Raw genomic sequence first — 23,578 nt, 5'->3', positions numbered from 1 at the left:
CAACTTGCCCTTTTGGAATGTTCCCTCTTGGAACCCAATTCTAGGGATGCCCAAGGAGCCACACAGTGAGGCTCGGCTAGAGGAAAACAGACCACTGGCCAACAACCCTAGCTAAGGTCCCATCTGGGAGCCAGGGCCAGAAGCAATTTCCAGTCATGTGAATGAGACTATTTTGGACCTTCTAATTTTCCCCATGCTCCAGCTGATCCTATAAAAAGAAGAACCACCCAGTCATACCACAGAAATATGAGAAGTAATACATTGTTATTGTGTTAAGCCACTAAGTTTTAGGATGGTTTGTTTCACAGCAATAGATACCTTTAACAAAAGAAATGAGGCTCAGAGAATTTATGTAATTTTTCCAGAGTCACAAGGTAGGTAAATTATATGTAAATCAGGATTTAAAACAGGACCTCTGTAACTTGAAACTCATGGTCTTGCCTCAAGTTGCCACTGTTCATATTTAAATAAAGGAAAAATAAAGAGTCACATATTTTTTCTCAATAGGAAAGACCATCTAGCTTCATTTTATAGGAAGCAGGAGGATATACAAATGTCTTTATCTTATCCCTGGGGTCAGAGACCCCTCCTGGATCCCATCTCAGAGCTCTGTAGAAAAATCACTCCAGATAGGCTCTGACATGCTCTCTAAATAAGCAGTATGCTCCGGGTGGCAACCACTTAATTCATACCCGCTATATTAAACAGATGGGAACCGAGACCCAAACAGGTGTTTGACACATTTCTCAACTACAAAAAAAAAAAGAGTCAGCTATTTTTGAGAAATTAAAGATTAAAATTACATGGTCTTTTAAAGAAAGATTTAGTGCTCACATCATTAACAATTTGAGTTTAATAGACCCAAACTTCTTTATTCACACTTAACTTTGAAGGAGAATTAGGGGAATGCATGTTCAGACTGCATGGCCCATGGGCAAATCCTATTCAGAGCAATATAAATTGAATGGTCTTCCACAGAAAAGAAAGCGTATTTGTGACCAAAAAATGTTCATTAAGTATCTGCGAGATGCAAATTAAAATGACAATGAGCTACAACAAGACGTCCACCAAGACAGCTAAAGTTAAAAACACTAAATGTTGATCAATATATGATGCAACTGGAAGTCACACATTATTGGTGGGAGTGAAAAATCATACAACCACTTTGGGAAAAGACCTGGAAATTTCTTATAGAAACTCACCTAAACCTACAATCCAACAATTCCACGCTTGGGTATTTACAGTAGAGAAATAAAAATGTGTGTTTACAAAAGAAATTGTACACGAATAGTGATAGAAACTTTATCCAAAAAATTTTTGATTTTTTCACTCTTTTAAAAACATTACTCAAAACATTAGATCAAGACCAAAAAAATAAGAAAGAAAACTTTCAGAAGACTATATAAAATTCATAACAGCCAGAAACTGGAAACAGTGTAAGTTTCTGTCACTAGGAGAATGAATAAACACAGGATGTAATAATATTCATAAGGTGGAACAGTGCTGTGGAGGTCATGAATAGGCTCCACTCAGACTTCCTGCTGAGGGGAGCAAAGCCCACCATAGCCCCAGCTACTGCCCTTTAGCTCCTTACACATATTATGGTTCCTCCTTAGGGATGACTAAGTTGGCAGTGTAATAATGAAGACTTTGGGACTCCTTTAACAGGCAATTCTGGGTTGAGGACCCTGCATTGGCCTGCCCAGCACTTTCTGTGAGCTGCTCTGGAGTCCGTGGCTCTTCCTACACAGTCCTCCGCTATCCCCCTCTCTTTCACAGGTGTCAGGCCAACACAGCAGTCTGAAGGCTCTCCCTACCTACTCCAACTCCCTTCCCTTTATTCTTCATGGGCATTTCCCTCAACAATTTTTTACACATCTAATCCTGCCCTTTTATCTTATTCTCAAGTTACCCAGGCTAAGAAAATTATTCAGTGTTAAAAAGAAATGAGGAACATGATGAATGAATTAAAAAAATCATTATGCAGACTGAAAAAATAAAGACTCAAAGAAATAAATGTGATATCATTACAGTAGGTAGTTAGGCAGACATGAACAGGGCAGGAGAGGGCCCCCCCACCCGACCAAACCAGGAACGTCAGGCAACCATCAAGTGATGGTCAGGAAGTTGTTAAACTGTCTCTCTAAAATAATAATTCGTTGCAGCTGGTGCCAGGGAACGCTGTCTCCCAATAGATAGAAAACAGCTGAAACAGCTGGTGATCAGCAGTTTCCTAAAAAGATCTCAGGAGTTGGGCGAGTGGGCTCAAGTATTCACATTAAGAGGCAAAATGGTGTTTAACTGGCCTATGACCTTCCTCCAAAACACTTGACTGGTAAGGGAAGAACACCTCAAGTGACCATGTGTACAACTTCAGTAAACACACCGTGCATGCATCCCTTCCCAAGTGCTAGCAGGCCCCTGTGCATGTGGACAGCCCACTCCAAGGGAAGAATCAGAGGAGAAAGGATACAACACCCTGAAACCATGCTAACATATAAAATCCTGAAGTTCAAACCACACACTTGAATTTCTCAAGTTGCCCACTTGGTCTTCTTCCAAGTTTACTTCCTTTCATTCCTGCTCTAAAACATTTTAAAAACTTTCTATCCTGCTCTAAAACTTGCCTCAGTCTCTCACTCTGCCATATGCCCCCTTGGTCAAATTCTTTCTTCTGAGGCAGCAAGAATTAAGGTTGTTGCAGACCCATGCAGATTTGCTACAGCTAACAATATGATTACATATGTGTGAAATTCTAGAGCAGGTCAAACTAACCTATGTTGAGAAAAAATCTTAAGAATTGTTGTCTGAAGAGGTTAGGAATAAGCATTGACTGGGAAGAAACATGATAGAACATTCTATGTTTATGATAATATTTTATATCTTGATATAGATTTGGATTGCACAAAACTCATCTAATGGTAGGCTTAAGATTTGCATATTTTGTCACATGAAAATTTTACCCTAATGCAAGAACTGTAAATTAATACTGAACTCTAGTTATATACATGCTGAAATGTCTGGAGAAAAGTATACCGATTTCTGAAACTTACTTTTAGATTCATCAAAAATGCAAGGATAACTAGATGGACAGATCTGTCATAATAAAAGTGTAGTAAAATGTTCAGGTAGACTCTAAGGGGAGAGTATATGGGTGTTTACTGTAACATTATTCGAAATTTTCTGTGTACCTAAAAAGTTTCATAACAAATCCCAGAACATTGCAGATAAGAAAATGAAATGTATCTCCAGAAGTCAGGTACAAAAAAAGGCAAAGAAATTTAATGCTGAAGAGGTGGAGCAGGATGGCTGGATAGAACCCTCCAGCTACTGTACCTCTGCAGGAAAACCAAATTGAACAACTATCCCCCAAAGAAAGGACTTGCATAAGAACCAAATATCAGATGAGCAACCACAATACCTGATTTTGACATCATAGCAAGGAAAGAGGCACTGAAGAGGTTAGGAAAGACAGTCTTAAAAGGCCAACACCATGCTACCTCTGTCCCCTGCAGCAGCCACATGGCACAGAGAGAGAATCTGTGTGCTTGAAGGAATGAACAGCACAGTGATTGTGGGACACTGCATTGGAACTCAGTACTACCCGTCTCAGTGGAAAGCAACACAAGGCAGAATTTGGCTGGCACCCACAGAGGACGCACTAAGACCAGCCCTAGTCAAGGGGAATCATCCATCCTAGAAGTCAGAAACTGAGTTCTGGTTAGTCTCACTAAAGGCTAAAGTACTCTAGGGTTCTAAATAAACTTGAAAGGTGCTCTAGGCCATAAGCATTGCAATTCCTGGGCACGCCCTGATGCTGTGGTGAGCTTGGAACCACTGGACTTAAGCTGCATGCAACCTAGTGATATAACAGCTGGGACAGCCAAGGAAGTACTTGTGTCACCCTTCCCCCAACCCCAGGCAGCATAGCTCACAGCTCTGGGAGAGATTCCTTCCCTCTGCCTGAGAAGATGACAGGGAAGAATAAAGAGAGCTTTGTCTTACAACTTGGATACCAGCTCGGTCACAGCAGAATAGGACACCAGGAAGAATTGTAAGGCCCCCATTCCAGCCCTAGCTCCTGGATGATACTACTAGGCACTCTCTGGGCCAGAAGAGAACCCACTGCCTTGAAGGGAAGAAGCTAGTTCTGGCAGGATTCATTATCTACTGAATAAAGAGCCCTTGGACCCTGAATAAACATCAACAGAAGCCAGGCAGTAGTCATCACAGGCTATGAGCGAGGCCTAGTGCTATACTGCCTTCAAATGTGACACAGCACATTCCTAGCTGTAGTGCCTATGCAGAGACTTCTTCTGCTTGAGAAAAGGAGAGAAAAGAGTAAAGAGGATTTGTCTTACAGCTTGATTACCAGCTTGGTCACAGTGAGGCAGGGCACCCAGTGAGCTCCTGGGGTCCCTAATTACAGGCCTTGGCTCCTGGACAGCATCTGTGAACCTATCATTGGCTAGAGGTGGCCACTGTCCTGAAGGGTGGGTGCCAGACCTGGAAGCATTTTCCACAAGCTGACTGAAGAGTGCTCAGGCATTGAGTGAACATCAGCACTAGTCAGGTAGTGTCCACCCTGGACCTGGGTTGGTGGTGACTATGGAGAGAGATTCCTGCTTGAGGAAGTGAGAGAGAAGAGTGGGAAGGACTTTATCTTGGGACTTGGATACCAGCTCAGCTGTGGTAGTATAGAGCAACAGGTAGATTATTATGGTTCCTGACTTCAAGCTCTGGCTCCCAGATGACATTTCTGGACCTGCCATAGGCTGGCAAGGAGCTTGCTGAGGTAAAGGGAAGAACACAAGCCTGGTTGGATTCACCACAAGCTGACTGAAGAGCTCTTGGGCATTGGGTGAAAATCGGTAGTAGCCAGGTAGTGGTTGCTGTTGGCCTTGGGAGAGACCCAGTGCTGTGCTGGCTTCAGGGCTGACTCAGCACAGTCTTAGTGGTGGTGGCCACAGGGGTGCTTATATCATCCCCTCCTCCAGCTCCAGACAGCTCAGCATGGAGAGAGACTCTCTGTTTGTTTGGGGAAAATTAGGGGAAGACAACAAGAATCTCTGTATGGTTATCCAGGGATTTCTCTCCAATCTCATTGAAGACCATCCAGGTGGTACCTCCATAAGTCTGCAGTAGTCATAGCATTACTGGGCTTGAGGTGATCCTTAATGCAGATACAGCTACACTGACCAAAAACTTAGATCACAACACTCAATACCCTCTGAATACTTGGAAAGCCTTTCCAAGAAGGATGGATACAAACAAGCCCAGACTGCAAAGATTACAACAAATACTTAACTTTTCAATGCGCAGACACTGACAAACATCCATAAGCATCAAGAACATCCAGGAAAACATGACTTCACAAACAAATTAAATAAGGCACCAGAAACCAATCCAAGAGTGACAGAGATATGTGACCTTTCAGACAGAGAATACAAAACAGCTGATTTGAGGAAGCTCAGTGAAATCCAAGATAACACAGAGAAGGAATTCAGAATATCATCAGATAAATTTAACAAAGAGATTTAAATAATTCAAAAGAATTAAGCAGATATTCTGGAATTTAAAAATACAATGGACATACTGAAGAATGTATCAGTCTCTAACCAGCAGAATTTATCAAGTGAAAGAAAGAAGTAGTGATCTTGAAGACAGGCTATTTGAAAATACACAGTCATAGGAGACAAAAAAATAATAATTAAAAAAAATCCCTACAGGATCTAGAAAATAGCCTCAAAAGGGCCAATCTAAGAATTATTGGCCTTAAGGAGGAGGTAGAGAGAGAGATAGGGGTAGAAAGTTATTCAAAGGGGTAATAACAGAGAACTCCTTGTACCTAAAGAAAGATATCAGTATTTAAGTACAAGAAAGTTATAAAACACCAAGCATATTTAACTCAAATAGGACTACTTCAAGTACTTAATAATCAAGTTCCCAAAGGTCAAGGATAAAGAAAGGATCCAAAAAGTATCAAGAGTAAAGAAACAAATAACATACAATGGAACTCCAATATCTGGCAGCAGAGGTTTCAGGGGAAACTTATGTGCCAGAAGAGAGTGGACATGACATATCTAGAGTGCTGAAGGGAAAAACTTTTACCCTAGAATAGTATATCTGACAAAAATATCCTTCATACAGGAAGAAGAAATAAAGACGGTCCCAGAAAAACAAAGGCTGAAGGATTTCATAAACACCAGACCTGTCCTACAGCAAATGTAAATAGACTTCTTCAATCTAAAAGAAAAGGATATTAATGAGCAACAAGAAATCATCTGAAGGTACAAAACTCACTGGTAAAGTAAATAAACAGAAAAAAATCATAACACTGTAATTGTGGTGTCTAAAGTACTCATATGTTCAGTAGAAAAACTAAAAGATGAACTGATCAAAAATAGTAACTACAATAACTTTTTGTAGACATAGCACAATAAGACATAAATAAAAAATAAAATTAGAAGGAAAAAATTTAGTTTTTATTAGTTTTCTCTTTGCTTATTAGTTAGCTAGTTTGTTTATGAAATAAGTGTTATCATCAGCTTAAATAATGGCTTATAAGGTATTATTTGCAAGCTTTATAGTAATCTCATATTTTAAAAATATACAATGAACTCACAAGAAATAAAAAATTAAAACATACCACCTTGGAAAAATCACCTTCCTAAAAGAAGGACAGGGAGGAAGGAAAGAAGTATGAGCAGACTGCAAAATAACTAGAAAACAAATGACAAAATGGCAGCAGTAAGCTCTTACTTATCAATAATAACATTGAATGTAAATAGACTAAACTTTCCAATCAAAAGACATAGAGTGGCTGAATGGATTTAAAAAAATAAGACTGAATGATCTGTTGCCTACAAGAAACACACTTCACCTTTAAAGACACATATAGATTGAAAATAAAGGGATGGAAAAATATATTCATGCCAATAGAAACCAAAAAAGAGAAGGAGTAGCTATACTTACATCAGACAAAATAGATTTCAAGATGAAAACTATAAGAAGAGACAGAGAAGGTCACTATATAATTACAAAGGGGTCAATTCAGCAACAGGATAACAATTGTAAATATATATGCACCCAACACTGGAGCACCCAGATACATAAAGCAAATATTATTAGAGCTAAAGAGAGGGATAGACCCCAATGTGACAGCTAGAGACTTCAACATCCTGCTTTCAGCATTGGACAGATCTTCCGGACAGAAAATTAAAAAAGAAACGGAGGACTTAATCTGCACTATAGACCAAAAGGAACTAATACATACTTACAGAACTTTTCATACAACACCTTCTCCTCCCCACATGAATTACTTTCAAGGATAAACCATATATTAGGCCACAAACAACTCTTAAAAATTCAAAAAAGTGAAATTATATCAAGTATCTTCTCTGATCATAATGGAATAAACCTAGAAATCAATGAGGAATTTTAGAAACTATAAAAACACATGGAAATTAAACAATATGCTCCTGAATGGCCAATGGGCCAATAAAGAATTTTAGAAGGAAATTTAAAAATTCCTTGAAACACTTTGGGAGGCCGAGATGGGCGGATCACGAGGTCAGGAGATCGAGACCATCCTGGCTAACACGGTGAAACCGCGTCTCTACTAAAAAACACAAAAAACTAGTCGGGTGAGGTGGCGGGCGCCTGTAGTCCCAAGGATTTGACAGCTACTCGGGAGGCTGAAGCAGGAGAATGGCGTGAACCCGGGAGGCGGAGCTTGCAGTGAGCTGAGATCCGGCCACTGCACTCCAGCCTGGGCGACAGAGCGAGACTCCGTCTCAAAAAAAAAAAAAAAAAAATTCCTTGAAACAAATGAAAGTGGAAATACAGCATACCAAAACCTATGGGATACGAGGGAAGCAGTATCAAGAGGAAAGTGTATAGCAATAAGTGTCATCATCAAAAAAGTAGAAAAACTTCAAATAGACAATCTAATGATACATTTTGAAGAACTAGAAAAGCAGGAGTAAACCAAGCCTTAAATTGGAAGACAACAATAGTAAAGAGCAGGAAGAAGTAAATGAAACTGAAATGAAAAAAAAATACAAAGATAAATAAAACAAAAAGTTTGTTTTTTGAAAAGACAAACAAAACTGACAAACGTGAAAAAGAAAAGAAGACCCAAATAAATAAAATCAGAGATGAAAAAGGAGCCATTACAAATGATACCACAGAAATTCCAAAGCTCGTTAGAAACTACTGTGAGCAACTATATACCAATAAATTGAAAAATCTAGAAGAAATGAACAAATTCCTAGATACATACAACCTACCAAGATTGAACCAGCAAGAAATTCAAAACCTGAACAGGCTAATGACAAGTAACAAGATTGAAGTCATAATAAAAAGTCTTCTGGTAAAGAAAAAGCCAGACCTGATGGTTGCACTGCTGAATTTTACCAAACATTTAAAGAAGACTTACTACAAATTATCCTCAAACTAGCCTAAAAAGTAGAGAAGGGAATACTTCCAAACTAATTCTACAAGGCTAGTATTACCCTGATACCAAAACCAGACAAAGACACATCAAAAAAAGGAAAAATACATGCCAATATCACTGATTAAAACTGGTGCAAAAATCCTCAACAAAATACTAGCAAACTGAATTTAACAATACATTATAAAGGTCATACATCATGACCAACTGAGATTTATCCCAGGATGCAAGAAGGATTTGACATATGCAAATTAGCGAGTGTGATACATCATATCAATGGACTCTAGTACAAAAACCATGTGATCATTTATTTGGTAATACCACAAAAGCAAAAGCAGCCAATGCAAAAATGGACAAATGGGATCACCTCAAGTTAAAAAGCTTGCACACAGCAAAGAAAACAATCAACAAAATGAAGACACAATCCACAGAATGGGAGAAAATATTTGAAAATTATCCATCTGACAAGGGATTAATAACCAGAACATATAAGGAGCCCAAACAATGCAATAGAACAGAAATCTAATAATTCAATTTAAAAATGGGCAAAAGATCTGAATAGACATTTTTCAAAAGAAGACATACAAATGGCAAAGAAACATATGAAAAGATGCTCAACATCACTGATATTAGAGAACTACAAATCAAAATTAAATGAGATATCATTTCAGCCCAGTTAAAATAGCTTGTATCCAAAAGATGGGCAATAACAGATGCTGGAGAGGATGTAGAGAAAAGGGAACCCTCTTACCCTGTTGGTGGGAATATCAATTAGTTCAGCCACTATGGGGAACAATATGATTCTTCAAAAAACTAAAAATAGAACTACCATATGATCCAGCAATCCCACTGCTAGGTATATATCCAAAAGAAAGAAAATCAATATATTGAAGAGATAGCTGCACTCCTATGTTTATTGCAGCACTATTCACAATAGCCAAGATTTGGAAGCCACCTAAGTGTCATCAACAGACAAATGAGTAAAGAAAATGTGGTACACATACAAAATGGAGTACTATTCAACCATGAAAAAGAATGAGGTCCTGTCATCTGCACCAACATGGATAGAACTGGAAGACATTTTATTAAGTGAAATATCTAGACACAGAAAGAAAAATTTTGTATGTTCTCACTCATTTGTGGGAGATGAAAATTAAAACAATTGAACTTATGGAGTTAGAGAGTAGAATTGTGGGTTACTAGTGGCTGAAAATCATGGTGAGTGGGGCTAGGGGCAAGTGGGGTGGTTAATGGGTACAAAAAATAAGGCTTACTATTTGGTAGCACAACAGGGGGATTACAGTCAACAATAATTTATTGTATATTTTCAAATAACTAAAAGAATGTAACTAGAATGTTCATAACACAAAGAATTGATAAATATTTGTGTTGATGGATACATTACTTACCCTGATGTGATTATGACACATTGTCTGCCTGTATCAAAATCTCTCATGCACTCCATAAATATGTACACCTACTCTACACCCATAAAAAACAAAACTTTTCTTTCAAAAAAGTTAATGGCATCAGATTAAAAGCTAAAGCTTGATGTAAAAATGAAGGCATTTTCAGACATTAAGGGTCTTGCCTATTACAGGTAATCTTTTCTCAGTAGGATATGCTCCACAAAAACAAAAAAAGAAATCTAAACTAAGAAATACAAGGCTATGGCATCCAGAAAAAAGAGATTCAATATAGGAACAAGGCAAGGAAAATTCCCAGTTTCAACGTGACCAGAAACCTTAGGATGATAGTTACGTAGTAGGTTGTGTAAACAAATATTGCAGGAGGACTTGGAGCTTAGAAAAAGATGAGGAAAAAAAAGAGACTGATAGATTATTATCTGCTGTGCTTGATTTATGACTTTATTTTAAAGAGTTTCATAGATCAGTAGAAGAATTTGGTGATTATTAGCAACAAGTACTTCTATTTATAAGATAAACAAACATGTAAATTCATTATAAACTCCAAAAAAACCAAAAAGCTTCATAAGATGTAGACGGTCACTATATTGCAAACTCTGCTGTTGACAACATTATCGTACTCAAAAGAATGTGGACACTCAGTATTAATTTAACCAAAAATTGTGCAATAACTATACTGAAAGTGATGAGAGATGACAACTGTAGGCACTGGTGGCGATTGTTGCTGAAAGAAAACTAAATACTTATCTTTAGTAACTGGAAGTCAATAGATATTGTCTAAAATTTTAAAACCAAGAAAGCACAAAAAGCAAGTTTTTAGAAATACAGCATAAGAAAGAGTTAAGAATTGAAAGTCATCATCCCTGACAGCAAAAATTAAGAGTAGATATTTTACTACTACTGAAGGGGTAGTAAAATGAAGGGGGTTGCTGTTTGTTGTCATATGCCTTGTTGTCTTACTTTGCTTCTAAAAGTGTATACATGCGTTCACTCTGATTAAAATTATAATTTAATTTAATTTTTTCTATCTGGTGCAACTATAGGTATACTCAGGATTTATTTTTCCATACCCCATTCATTGAAATGTCAGACATTCCTTGGTGTATCAAAAAGGAAGGAATGCAAAGACTAGAAAATGGAAGACTACAGTGGATTTACCATATGCACTGTCTAACCCACTCTCTACATTCCCTAGAGAGGAGCCCAGAATTCACTTCCTTCATCAAAGTTTGTGATACACATTAGTTAGAATAACACCAGCATCTTAGAACGGTATTTTCATGATTCTTCTATTAGGAATGCTAATGGTGGGAACTCCCCAATGGGTCAAGGGGATGATTCAATCTGATGTCCGTGATACGGCATTCAATCCACAGAGGGAGAGGAGGCATAGTTATCATAGTGATCAGAATGTTCTAACCTAGATATTTTTGACAATGTTTAATCAACCATGCAGTCTAAGATGTTGAAATAAAAGTCTTGTATAATTGAAAAACTTTGGATCTGGTAAATACCACCAAAGTAGATATAAAATTCTTGACCTCTTACCCAATTCCTAGAACAAAGTCATTTAAAAAAATTTTATGACATGTAGCAATTGTCTATATGTATGGGGTACATGTGATATTTTGATACATGCATATAATGTATAATGATCAAATCAGGGTATCTAGAATATCAATCACCTCAAACATTTACCTTTTCTTTGTATTGATAACACTTGAAATCTTCTCTTCCAGCTATTATGAAATATTCCACAAATTATAGTTAACTATTGTCACCCCACTGTTCTATCAAATGATAGCACTTAGCCCTTCTGTGTTTGTACCCGTTAACCAGCCTCTTTTCATTCTCTTCCACTCCCGACCTTTCCTAGCTTCTAGTAATTATCATTCTAGTCTCTATCTCAAAAGAGGACACACAAATGGTTAATGGGTGTATTTCAAAAGGCTCAACATAACCAATCAGGGAAATGTAAATCAAGAACTGCAGTGAGATTGTTTCACCCAGTTAAATGGTTATTAACAAAAGACAAGAAAAAATAACAAATGCTGGCTATGATACAGAGAAAAGGGAACACTTATTCACTGTTGGTAGGAATGTAAATTAATACAGCCATTATGGAGAGCAGTGTGGAGGTTTCTCATAAAAGTAAAAATAGAACTACCATATGATCCAGCAATCCCACTGCTAAGTAGATACCCAAAAGAAAGGAAATCAGCGTATCAAAGATATATCTGCACTCCCGTGTTTATTGCAAAACTATTGACAATAGCCAAGGTATAAAATCAACCAAAGTGTCCATTGGTGGACAAATAGATTAAGAAAATACGGTATATATACACAGTGAAATACTATTCAAACATAAAAAGAATGAGATCCTGTCATCTGCAGCAACATGGATAGAACTGGAGGTCCTTTTGTTAAGTGAAATAAGCCAGGCCACAGAAAATCAAATATTGCATGTCTCACTCGTATGTAGCAGCTAAACATGTTGCACAAGGTCATCTTAAAGATCCAAGAGGCTCTTCAATGAAGAAAAGCCTAATGACCACAAAGGACAATAAAATCACTGGCCTAGAGAAGAGATGCATTGCATAGAGACAAGAGCTTTTATTTTGCAGTCAGAATACGGGATTCAAAGTCTGGCTATAACATTTACTAGCTGTGTGACTTTTGGCATTTACTAAGTTAATTGTGTTATAAAGAAAGAAAAACATCAAATATTTAGAGAAAGATAAGACACAATCTGAGAGGCAATACTAATTCCTAAGAACGCAGGATTTGAGTGCCATCCACCATTATCCCCAGAATGAACTCTAGTGGGTATTCTCTCCACTTCAAGGGAAACCAAGTATTGGCACCCTACACAATATTTCTCCCAGCCAAAGCATTTACTTTACATTAGAAATAGCCAGTCTTATATAAGATCCTCATCTAGAGTCAATCATCTTATAAAAGGGTAAAATGGGCTGGGCATGGTAGTTCACGCCTGTAATCCCAGCACTTTGGGAGGCCGAGGCTGGCAGACCACGAGGTCAGCAGATCGAGACCATCCTGGCTAACACGGTGAAACCCCATCTCTACTAAAAATACAAAAAAATTAGCCGGGCCGGTGGCACGCACCTGTAGTCCCAGCCACTCAGGAGGCTGAGGCAGGAGAATCACTTGAACCCGGGAGGCGGAAGTGGCAGTGAGCTGAGATCATGCCACTGCACTCCAGCCTAGGTGACAGAGTAAGACACAATCTCAAAAAAGAAAGAAAGAAAGAAAAATTGATAAAATGCACTACTGAAGATGGATTTGAGTCATAATGTAGAATAGACACTTTGAAAATTCAGGGCCTGGTTCTGTAGATGTAGTAATTGTTCTTTAACCGGAAAACAGTAAACAATTCTGTTTTTCCCAAAACCAAATTGTATTAGTTGAGGAACAAAGGACTAGAAATATGGTGCTATTCACTTAATTATCTGTGGTGCTATATTAAATGTGGGGCTATTACCTAATTACTCATTACATGTTGCAAAAGTTTGTATTCCATCCCATCAGCTCCAGGCTCTGCTGGCATGGGGATCATAGAAAAGAGGAATGCTTTCAGCATTTGATTGAGCTGAGATTTCCATTGGGCTATTTTATACTCTTCATGTTGAAGACGGGGAAAAACAGTGTTTTAGCATAGTTTGATTCTAATTCTCAAGGAAAATCTGGATTGCTGTTATACAGTGGGGGCAGGGAGGAGAATAAACAGAACACCTTCTCATATTACCAGGTCCAGTGTTAAAAGTTAATCAAAGACTCTGGCAATCTATTCAGGCAGAACCACCAAAAGCTTAGATCCCTCCGGAAGAAGGTTTGAGTGATCCCACTGGGTAAAGAATCCCAGCCAGCTGAGGTGCTAGTAGAGGGCAAAGCAAACAGAAATGCTTGGTGGAGGAAGAAAGTCATAAATACCAGCGACAGCCTCGTGGTCACTTGCAGGAACAAAGACTAAAGCCTCTACCCAATTTTTCTTTCTTGTTGAGTCATGGTTATATTTGCACATTTTAATTAAATTCCGTTTTCTTGAGGAGGTAGGTGGTAGTAATCAACCATATAATGCATGCTTTCAGTAGCCAAATTCTGAAGTGGGATTGTGCAGAACCAAAGAACTGGACATCCCCCAAAGATTCTGGATTTGGAGTCTGGCTCGCTTTAGATTTTCTCACTTGGGGGAGGGAAGGAGTGTATTGCAAGTTGTATGAAGGATCATTATATTATGTTAGATAAGGGCATTTTTTAATGTAAATATGTGTAGAAGGACAAATGTAGTCAGCCAAAAGGGTAAACTGTAGTGAATATTCCTTATTTGTTGGCTGCACAAACCTCTTCCTGTTGGGGAGAAATCTCCCATTGTGTGAGCCCTGGAGAGAGGCACAGCCCACCTTTGCACACAAAGGCCGAAGGAAGACAAGTGTGTCCTCTCCATATCCCATGAACAGGTGCCTCGCCTCAGCCATCTGGCTCTTTTTCTCAGCTTTTGCACCTTCATCAAGTGATGCAAGGATAAAGGGACAGTTTATGCTATTGTGCTCAGCAGCAGGGGTGGGTAGAGATAGTGGGCAGTTGTGGCTTTACCATGCTGGCACTGTCACCTGAGGAGGTAGGGCCAGCAACAATGTCTGAACCAAAGCATTTGAGGCAGGATTTTGCCTGTGTTCCCACTTCCTGACTTCCTCTTGTTTCTTCTTCTTCCCACTTCCTGACTTCCTCTTGTTTCTTATCATTTCAATACATTCCTTCTCTTTAAATTAGGCAAAATTGTTTTCCCTTGCTTACAGCAGAGCCAAGAGAGACAAATCTATTTTCACTACTTTAGAAGAAAGACAATCATTTCGTTGGGGCTAGCCCATCTGAAAGCAGGAAAAGAAGAAAATGTGGCTTTGTTAAAAAGCCTGTTTTGGTCAGCAGCCAGTAATGAAACATGTCAGATTCTGCCCAAGCTACCATAAGTGGACTAAAGGGAGGGGAAAAAACATTGCAGGATTTACAACTGAGACCAGGAAAAGCCTGACCCCAAGCCTGCCAAGCACCATCTCTAACGCATACTCTGTTTGATAATAGCGTCAACTACCTAAGCACAAGCTTTGGGTCGCAAATGATCTTTTCTGCCATCGATGTCCTAAAACAAATAGATTCATTAGTAGATGGTGCGGGGAGGTGGCCACCAATGGAATCCCCAAATTAAGTATGACTGATTAAACTGTTGATTAATTTTTAAAAATAGCACAGAACTGAGCATTACATTTAGCAAGACAATGAAGAAAAAATCATCAGTGTACATTGTTGTGAGTCAAGACTCAAACTCAGAACTTTACAAACTTACACATAAATATCTTTCCTTTGGAACTCACTAACTATTCATAAAAGGGGGTTTTGATACACAGTGTACTAACTCCTCTTTATTTAGTCACTTTAAAAATATTCCCTTTCCTTTTACAATACCCAAATGATGCTTTTGTCTTTTCCTCTTCCAACTTTCCATGTTCCAAATGGACTAGTGCCAAGCATGAAAGGAGAATTTCTCCTCTGGAGTCAAAGGCTTCTATATAGGTTGACAATTCAAGTTTCCTGTTAATCTAAACTCAGCACCAGAAATAAAGCTTTGCTCATGGCCAGCTATCCCCTCTGAGCCAGGTTCAAATGAATTCATTTGAAGGTGCAGCGCTTAAAGCACAGCAGCACGGACCCAAATGTAATGTCTGTCTCAGAGGTTCCTCCTGAGCCCTGCCGTCTCCTATATGCTATCTCTCAGTAAGAGGAAGTATGATCAGCCAGTTTCTCCAAACCAGATATACAGAATTGACCTGGATTCCTACCTTCCTGTTCCTTGCCAGTCCTCTCAAAAGTTGTGCATTACTCTCCATTCCCTTGGGCAAATCACCATCAGAACGATTGGAGCAGTAGCCTCTCAAACCCTCCTGAGGCTTGAGCTCCTCTCCCCTCTTAGACCTGAGAGATTCTGCACAGTACACCAAAATGACTTTTTAAAAACAAATCATTCTTCTGCTTAAAATTATTCAGTTTCTACCCACTGCCTTAGGAAGAAGTCCATATACCTTAACATACCTGCAAGGCCATGCAGAATTCCATCCTATCCTGCTAAAACAGTCTAATTTTTGGAGATTCTTGCCTGGAGGTTCCACTCATATTTCCCCAAATGTTCATGTTTTCTTGTGCCTGAGGCTTTGTCATGGGGAAAGGAGAGACTTTGTTTAAAGGTCTTTCTGTCCATCTCCTTATTATCCAAATTAAATCCACACCTCCTTCCAACCTTAGCTCAGATATTGCTTCCAACACAACCACTCTGACTGCCCAACTTCAGCACTGTATATGCAGCTCCATAAAAGCTCTGTGTTGTGTTTTCCTTTTTGTAGGTGTCCTCAATGCAGTTGACTGTGTGCTCTTCAATGTCAGCTTACTTAGTGCTCGGTAAGCTATAAATAGCTGCTGAATGAATGAATGATTTATAAACTTGGATGATTTTTTATTATGATTTTTCCCTCTCAATAAGTAGACATACTCTGTAGGCAATAAGATCTTTTTTGGTTTGTTTTTTAATGAGTCTCATTCCTGGCCTCTTGGCTTTCAAGTTTCATGTATGTACTAAAGCAATGTCTTAAATTTGTTTTTATATAGGCCAGAATTAGCCAAGCAAAGTGAAGAAGAAAATTATTGTTGAATATAGAAAATAGGACTATTACATTTTGAAATTGCACTTTATCATCTGATACAAAGAAACAATAATCTGGCCGGGCAGGGTGGCTCACACCTGTAATCCCAGCACGTTGGGAAGCCGAGGCAGGTGGACCACCTGAGGTCAGGAGTTCGAGATTAACCTTGTCAACATGGTGAAACCCCATCTCTACCAAAAAATTAGTCCAGGCACGGTGCCCCATGCCTGTAATCCCAGTACTTTGGGAGGCCAAGGTGGGAGGATCCCCTGAGGCTGGGAGTTTGGGACGAGCCTGACCAATACAGAAATTCCATCTGTACTAAAAATGCAAAATTAGCTGGGCGTGGTGGTGCATGCCTGTAATCCTAGCTACTCAGGGGACTGAGGCAGGAGAATTGCTTGAACCTGGGAGGCGGAGGTTGCTGTGAGCCGAGATCGTACCACTGCACTCCAGTCTGGGCAACAAGAATGAATCTCTGTCTCAAAAAAAAAAAAAATTAGTTGGACTTGGTGGTGGGCACCTGCAATCCCAGCTACTCAGGAGGCTGAGAAGAAGAATTGCTTGAATCCGGCAGGCAGAGGTTGCAGTGAGCCAAGACAGTCTTATTGCACTTCCAGCCTGGGCTACAAGAGCAAAACTCTGTCTAAAAGAAAAAAAAAGAAGAAGAAGAAGAAGAAGAAACAACAATCTACCACTTTTGAAAAGAATGAATCTTGCTCAGATCGTGACAGTTATGACATCCTGCCAAGCCCAAAGGTTACATAGTAGGCTTTACACACAAACATTTAACTTTTCTGCAGGAAAATACCTTATTTTCTCTTGCTTTCATAGAAACCATAAAAGTCACATTTGTAAGCCCATAACCAACTGGACACTTCAACCTTGCATTTTAATCCTATATATATATGTACACACTTTTTTTTTTTCCAAAGGAGGGCTACAGTCATACACTACCTCAAAGAGATATGCACATTTGAACTAAAAATACAAAAACCTCCAAACCTGTATTCTCTGATAATTCTTCTGCATCTTAGGTAGAAATAAAAAATTGTGGTTACTGTTATGTGTTTTCTCTGAGATCTGGTTAGGAAAATTATTGTGCAGCTGAAGGACATCAAACATTTGTGAATGCATCAACAAATTCCATTTTATAAGATGGTTACTTTTACTGACACTCTCACAACATTTCTTAGAATTGAGTATATTAATCTATATATCAAATGAGAGAATATATTTTAGAAGTGTCAGTTATTCTGTATGCTTTAGCTTGAATGACGTGGAAGGGAAAGAATAATATTCATGTTAAATAAATTTATACTTAACATACATGTGATGGAAGTTAAAAGACACAATAAGACTTGGAATTCTGGACTCATTTATTAAGAAGAGGACATAAGAAGTGTTTGGAGTTCTCTCTTGGAATTGTTATAGAAACACTATAGCAACAGGAATTCTACTAATGTATATATTTGCATAACAACATAGTTTTCTCTTTTCCACATTTTGGAAACTATAAGGAAGGAAGTGAAAACTTCAAGTGTCTGGAAGATTGTATATCCATATGCCTCTACTAAGTCTTATATTTTAATTTTATAAAATTGTAAATAAGATGTATTCTTAGGAAAATCATACAATGTTATTTTTTGCATTTTACAAAAAATATTGATGAAAGTTAGGAAATTATAAATAAAAACATTTCAATCACAATATTGTGAAGGCCTTTTTTTATGGTCAAATCTTACAGTTAGAACTTTACATTTTGAAAAAGAGGTGTTTTAAAGTTCCTTTCATCTTTCAAAGTCCAGTAGTTGCAAAACTTACCCTGAGTGTTAAGATGAGTTAAGAGCAGATCCTGAAAAGAAGTTTCCTAAAGTATTTTTATTATTTATATTTCATTTGAGCTTAAAAGGAAAATAATATTCCCCATGAGCCAGTGAGCAATGGTCAAAGTGTACAATGGGAAATGGAAAATCCATTAGCTGTTAACATTGGGGTTCCTAAATTCTAATTTTTGCCTTATCTCTCTGTTAAGATCTTATTATTCAATCCTGGTAAGGGTTTTTGATTGAAAAAGACTTTTATGAAATCGTCAAGAATCGTCAAGTAAGCAGGAAGTGAGGATATGCTATGATTTCCTTTGTGCCCTACATTGTAATTCCTTTATTATAATACTAGATTGGTATCGAATGTGAGAGTGCAGTTGCATCTGATGTTTATGCATTTTGATACCATCAGTGCATTAAAAGACACTGTGGTTTGCCCCATCTGGGGGAAGTTAAAAATTCACACAGAAGTTTCATATTACACATCTTAGGTTGATCACTCTTAGGAGACTCAGTGAGTGCTGAAGTTTTTATAAAAGATCTGAGATGCCTGGAGTTGAATAGAAAACTAGTTTTCAAAGAATACTGCCACATTTGACCTATTGAACAAAACATTGTTAAAGACAATGATAACCACTCAGATTTAATTGTTCTGGCTATCTTTTTTTTTTTTTTTTTTTTTTTGAGACGGAGTCTCCCTCTGTCGCCCAGGCTGGAGTTCTGTGGCTGGATCTCGGCTCACTGCAAGCTCCGCCTCCCGGGTTTACGCCATTCTCCCGCCTCAGCCTCCCGAGCAGCTGGGACTACAGGCGCCCGTCACCACGCCCGGCTGGGTTTTTTTGTATATTTTTTTTTAGTAGAGACGGGGTTTCACCGTGTTGTTCTGGCTGTCTTAACTAGGAAACAAATACTAGTTGATTCTCAGTTTCGGGTATTGTCTCAACAAATAAGTGATAGTTGTTAATCTTGTGTGAAGTACTCTGAAATAATATCGTATGACAGTTTCCAATGCCCACACGGAGTGACAAAATTATCATGCTAAAGATAAGACACAAAGTCTTTATAGTATTTGTTTCACAACAGTGTAAAACTGGTGTTTTATAGGTTGGTGCGAAAATAATTGCGGTTTGCGCACTAAAGGTAACAGCCAAACCGCATTTACTTTTGCACCAACCTAATAAATATGTAGTAGAATATTTTCAATATCAGGAAAGTGAATCCTTTAACCTTGTCTTTGACTATCTGATACGTTGATGGCACTTCTCCTACTCTTATGTAGCATTAGCGAAAAACATACAGAAACTGATTTTTGCATGCTGCATTGGTAAATGCTGTTTACTCTAAGATCTATGTCAGGCATTTACATTTTACTGTCAGTACTGCAACCACTCCTTCCCTCCACCTCACTATTTTCGCTGATTACTCCAGGAAAAAGTGTTTATTCAAATTCCATCGTTACAGATCCACCTTAATACCTAGAGAAAACATCATTTTACCTACTAAATAGCTCTGGAGAGATGTAAAGACATGCAAAATGTACTTATGGCAGGCAGGATAGTACAGCAGACGGAGCACAGATAGACCTTAGGAGATTTGACTTCAATTCCAGTCAAGTTCATAATGTCTTATTTGTGCGGGAAAGAAGGGTTGTTGCTAATTTGCCGTCATTTAACCCATCTAATCCATTTCCAATTCCCAGAGCAACTGTTTCAACCATTTACCACTGTTTTCAAATTCAGCATTCTTCCCCAACCCTTTGACTCTCGACGTATGCAATGTCCTTACTTAACTTACAAAAATAGAAGCACCAGGAACGACCTCAAATCCTTTTCCTCCAACCTCTAAGTGGGTCTATAACTTTCCCCCATGCATTCCATAATACAGTATACATGTACATGGAGGTAAGTGGCAGAGTGTTGGGTTCACAGCGTCTTGGAATATTCATTTTTACTCAAATATTTAGAGAAGATCAACTTAAATTGTCGAACTTTTAAAAGTCACAAACCGATGCAAGTAATATCAACAAAGTGAGGCTTTTCCATGGCAGTCAATCTTATATTTCCTTCTGGAAGCCTGGAGCATAGAAAGCTTTTATTAATAGTATTTAATTGAATAATCTGATTTAAAATACATAATAAATTTTGTTATTATAGTAGATATAAATTTCTCAGAATTCGAAGCCATGTTAGTAAGAATCTAATTTTATTTTTCCATAATAAATATCTTCTGCAATAAACATATAATCCCATCACATCCACAGTCTTCATAATTGGGCTTTCTAATATCAGTACACTTAGTAGGAACTCTGCACTGGCCAAGTCCAGATGGTAGCAAAGGTACAATGCATATCATTTTCATGAGGGGATAAATTCAAAATAATAAATGATAGTAAGGCACAGGCAACAACAAATGAAAATGGATACTGGCCACTACAAAGTACCAATGTGTACTGGCAGAATATCATCTACGGTTTTCATATCAAATGGAGGAGTCGTCATAGACACCTAAATTGAGCCATCTGTAACACAGTCATGGCCTCTGAGCCAGTTCTCTATACCTAGAGGCCTTGGATGAAGACAAAGTCACATATCTTGATGACAAATAGATTGTAATGCCACACACATGGTCTTTAGTCTTTTCTCTCAACCTTTCCCCCAAAGGAGCATTAGGTACTTCACATTGTGAAAAATAAGAAAAATAATTACCAAAACGTTTTAGGTTGTGTTTGACACTGAGCCCTAGCTAATCTTAATTCCAGAAACCCATAAAATGACTATAATCTGACAGTCAGTGTGAGGCTTATGGGATCATGTGGGAAAATAGAGAACTTGCCCAAGGCCAGTGGGACAACAGACCCATCCAATTGTTATTTTCACAGCTTATCGGTATATTCTTGGATGGATATCTTTGGCTACTGGTAGAATCTTTCCACTGGCTCACTGACCCATGATGTCAAAGCCATCATAGTAGAGAGGGCCACATGCAAGACATTAGTGTTCCTCAATCCAAGGCCTAATATCAACTGCATATTACACACATCCCAAGGTCTCAGGCATTTAATCCAATAGAAATGAATTTCTATGTATGGAGTCCAATAGGGGTGTTTCTGCATGATGGCATGCATCCACATCATGGGTTAGAGATACAGGATCTTACCCTCTTGAATCTCTGCCATTCCTTAGGGCATTAGAATTTTCTACATCCACATAGTGGTAGTGGGGAAAAGAGACTCCAAAAGAAGCAGAAATGCTTCTGAAATGTCCTGTTCTTAAAATGGCAACCATCATTTTTATTTCCATTCAATTTGCCAGAACACAGTCATATGATCACATCTAACTACAAAAGAAGCTGATAGTATGGCCTAGACATAATTTCAGAAAGAATAAAACAATAATGATTTTGGCTAATAGCTGATAACCTGACACATGGGAGAACTTGAGAGATTTATGTTATATTGAACACTTTAAAAATGCACTTCTTTTTAATCCCATATTAATAGATAATTGACGATGAAAAACTGGTTTGGTTTTCAGATGGTTTTCTCTGGCAGCTATCATACACTGCTATTGAATTACAGTCCTACTCAGGTATGGCCCTGGAAGATAGTGAAAAAAGATAATACTTCCAATGGGCAGATATTTGAATTACCTGCTATCTTATTAAAGTAAAATAACCTGAGCAGAGTTTCTAAACTGATGCTTATGCACTAGCTAATGTTTTGTTCAAATGGCACTCTCAGAATAGATAAAGGCTAGTAATATTTACGTTCCATGTGAATGTTTACCAGAAGACCACCACTGCTTAAGAGGTGTTTAGAAAAACAACGACACAAACAACATCATATATAAAGAGTTGTGAAGGGAAGGCATAAATAGCTGGTAAGCTTTTATGACCAGCTGCAGAAACAAGGAAAATATATCATCTAGAGATTCCAGACTTGAAACTGAATGCATTAAATTGGCATCAAGTTAATCTACATTATGGTGCTGAGATCATTTTTCTGTTTGTGATAGATATGTTATGTCAACTGAGGGTATTTTTAAAATTTTTATGTATGGAAGAAAATGGAAAATGCATGTGCGGGTGTGTGCGCATGTGTTTGTCCTGGTAGGCCGTTGATAGAATTTGGTGGGCATCTGTTGTTTTTTCCTATATGGAACATCTTCCTTATCTTTACAGTTAATAAAAATCCTACTTTTCCTTTGAAAACTGTTTCCCATTCAAAGTCATCACTGAAGTATAGGAAGAACCCAATACATGCCTATGTGATATTTCTTCTTGGAATTTGAATCTGATGCAGGGGGAGACAAGAATGAGGCAAATAAGAATGTCAGGACAAATAACAAGGTGGTCCTGGGTCTCTGGCTGCTGAGATTCTCAGTGGCCCTCATTCTTATCCTTGCAGACTGATTGCTTAGCACTTCCTTTGATAAAATACCCAATACTGTATTTTCTTCCAATAAAATATAGGATTTTGCTTAATCAATCAAAATTGAATTATTTTCTTGGACTCAGAAAACAATGGGCATAATTATGTCAATCTGTAAAACAGATTGCTGTTTTTTTTTATTAGTGGTGCTCTTTCAAATGAGGTTTCATATGGGATCCAAATGCATCTATTCCTTCTGTAATGACCTTAACTTACCCCTGAAAACAACGTAACTAAGTGAAAAGTTATTCAATAAAACATATAGAATGTGTACTTATAAAATAAAAGATATGGAATGAGTCATACTAATCTAAAATATGCAATAGTTTTCTATACATACATCGACTGAATAACAAAAACCTTCTTATAAAAATTAATCAATGTGCAGGTTTGTACATATAAAGCAATGTAATGAAATTTTAATGTATTTCCAAAGAAAGAAGAGAAAGCTTGATAACAGATGGTGTCTGGAGGAGGAGGGGTGTGAGATCATTCTTTGGAAGGTGGTGGGAAGTCAGGTGTTTTAATTGGACAGGCATTTAGTATCAGAATCATATGAGTGTTACAATTCTCTTTTCCTTGAGACTTTAGCTCTAAAATAACTACCAGATACAGAAGGCTTTGACATAAAGATAAAAGATTAGTAGATTCTTTGGGTAGAAAAATATGTGCTTCAAAACATGAAGAAATACTATACATGTATATGAATGAAAAATAAAGGAGGATATTTC

This window comes from Colobus angolensis, unplaced genomic scaffold (assembly GCF_000951035.1).
Source record: "Colobus angolensis palliatus isolate OR3802 unplaced genomic scaffold, Cang.pa_1.0 Scaffold206, whole genome shotgun sequence".
NCBI lineage: Eukaryota > Metazoa > Chordata > Mammalia > Primates > Cercopithecidae > Colobus > Colobus angolensis.
Note: the sequence above shows the minus strand (reverse complement) of the source record.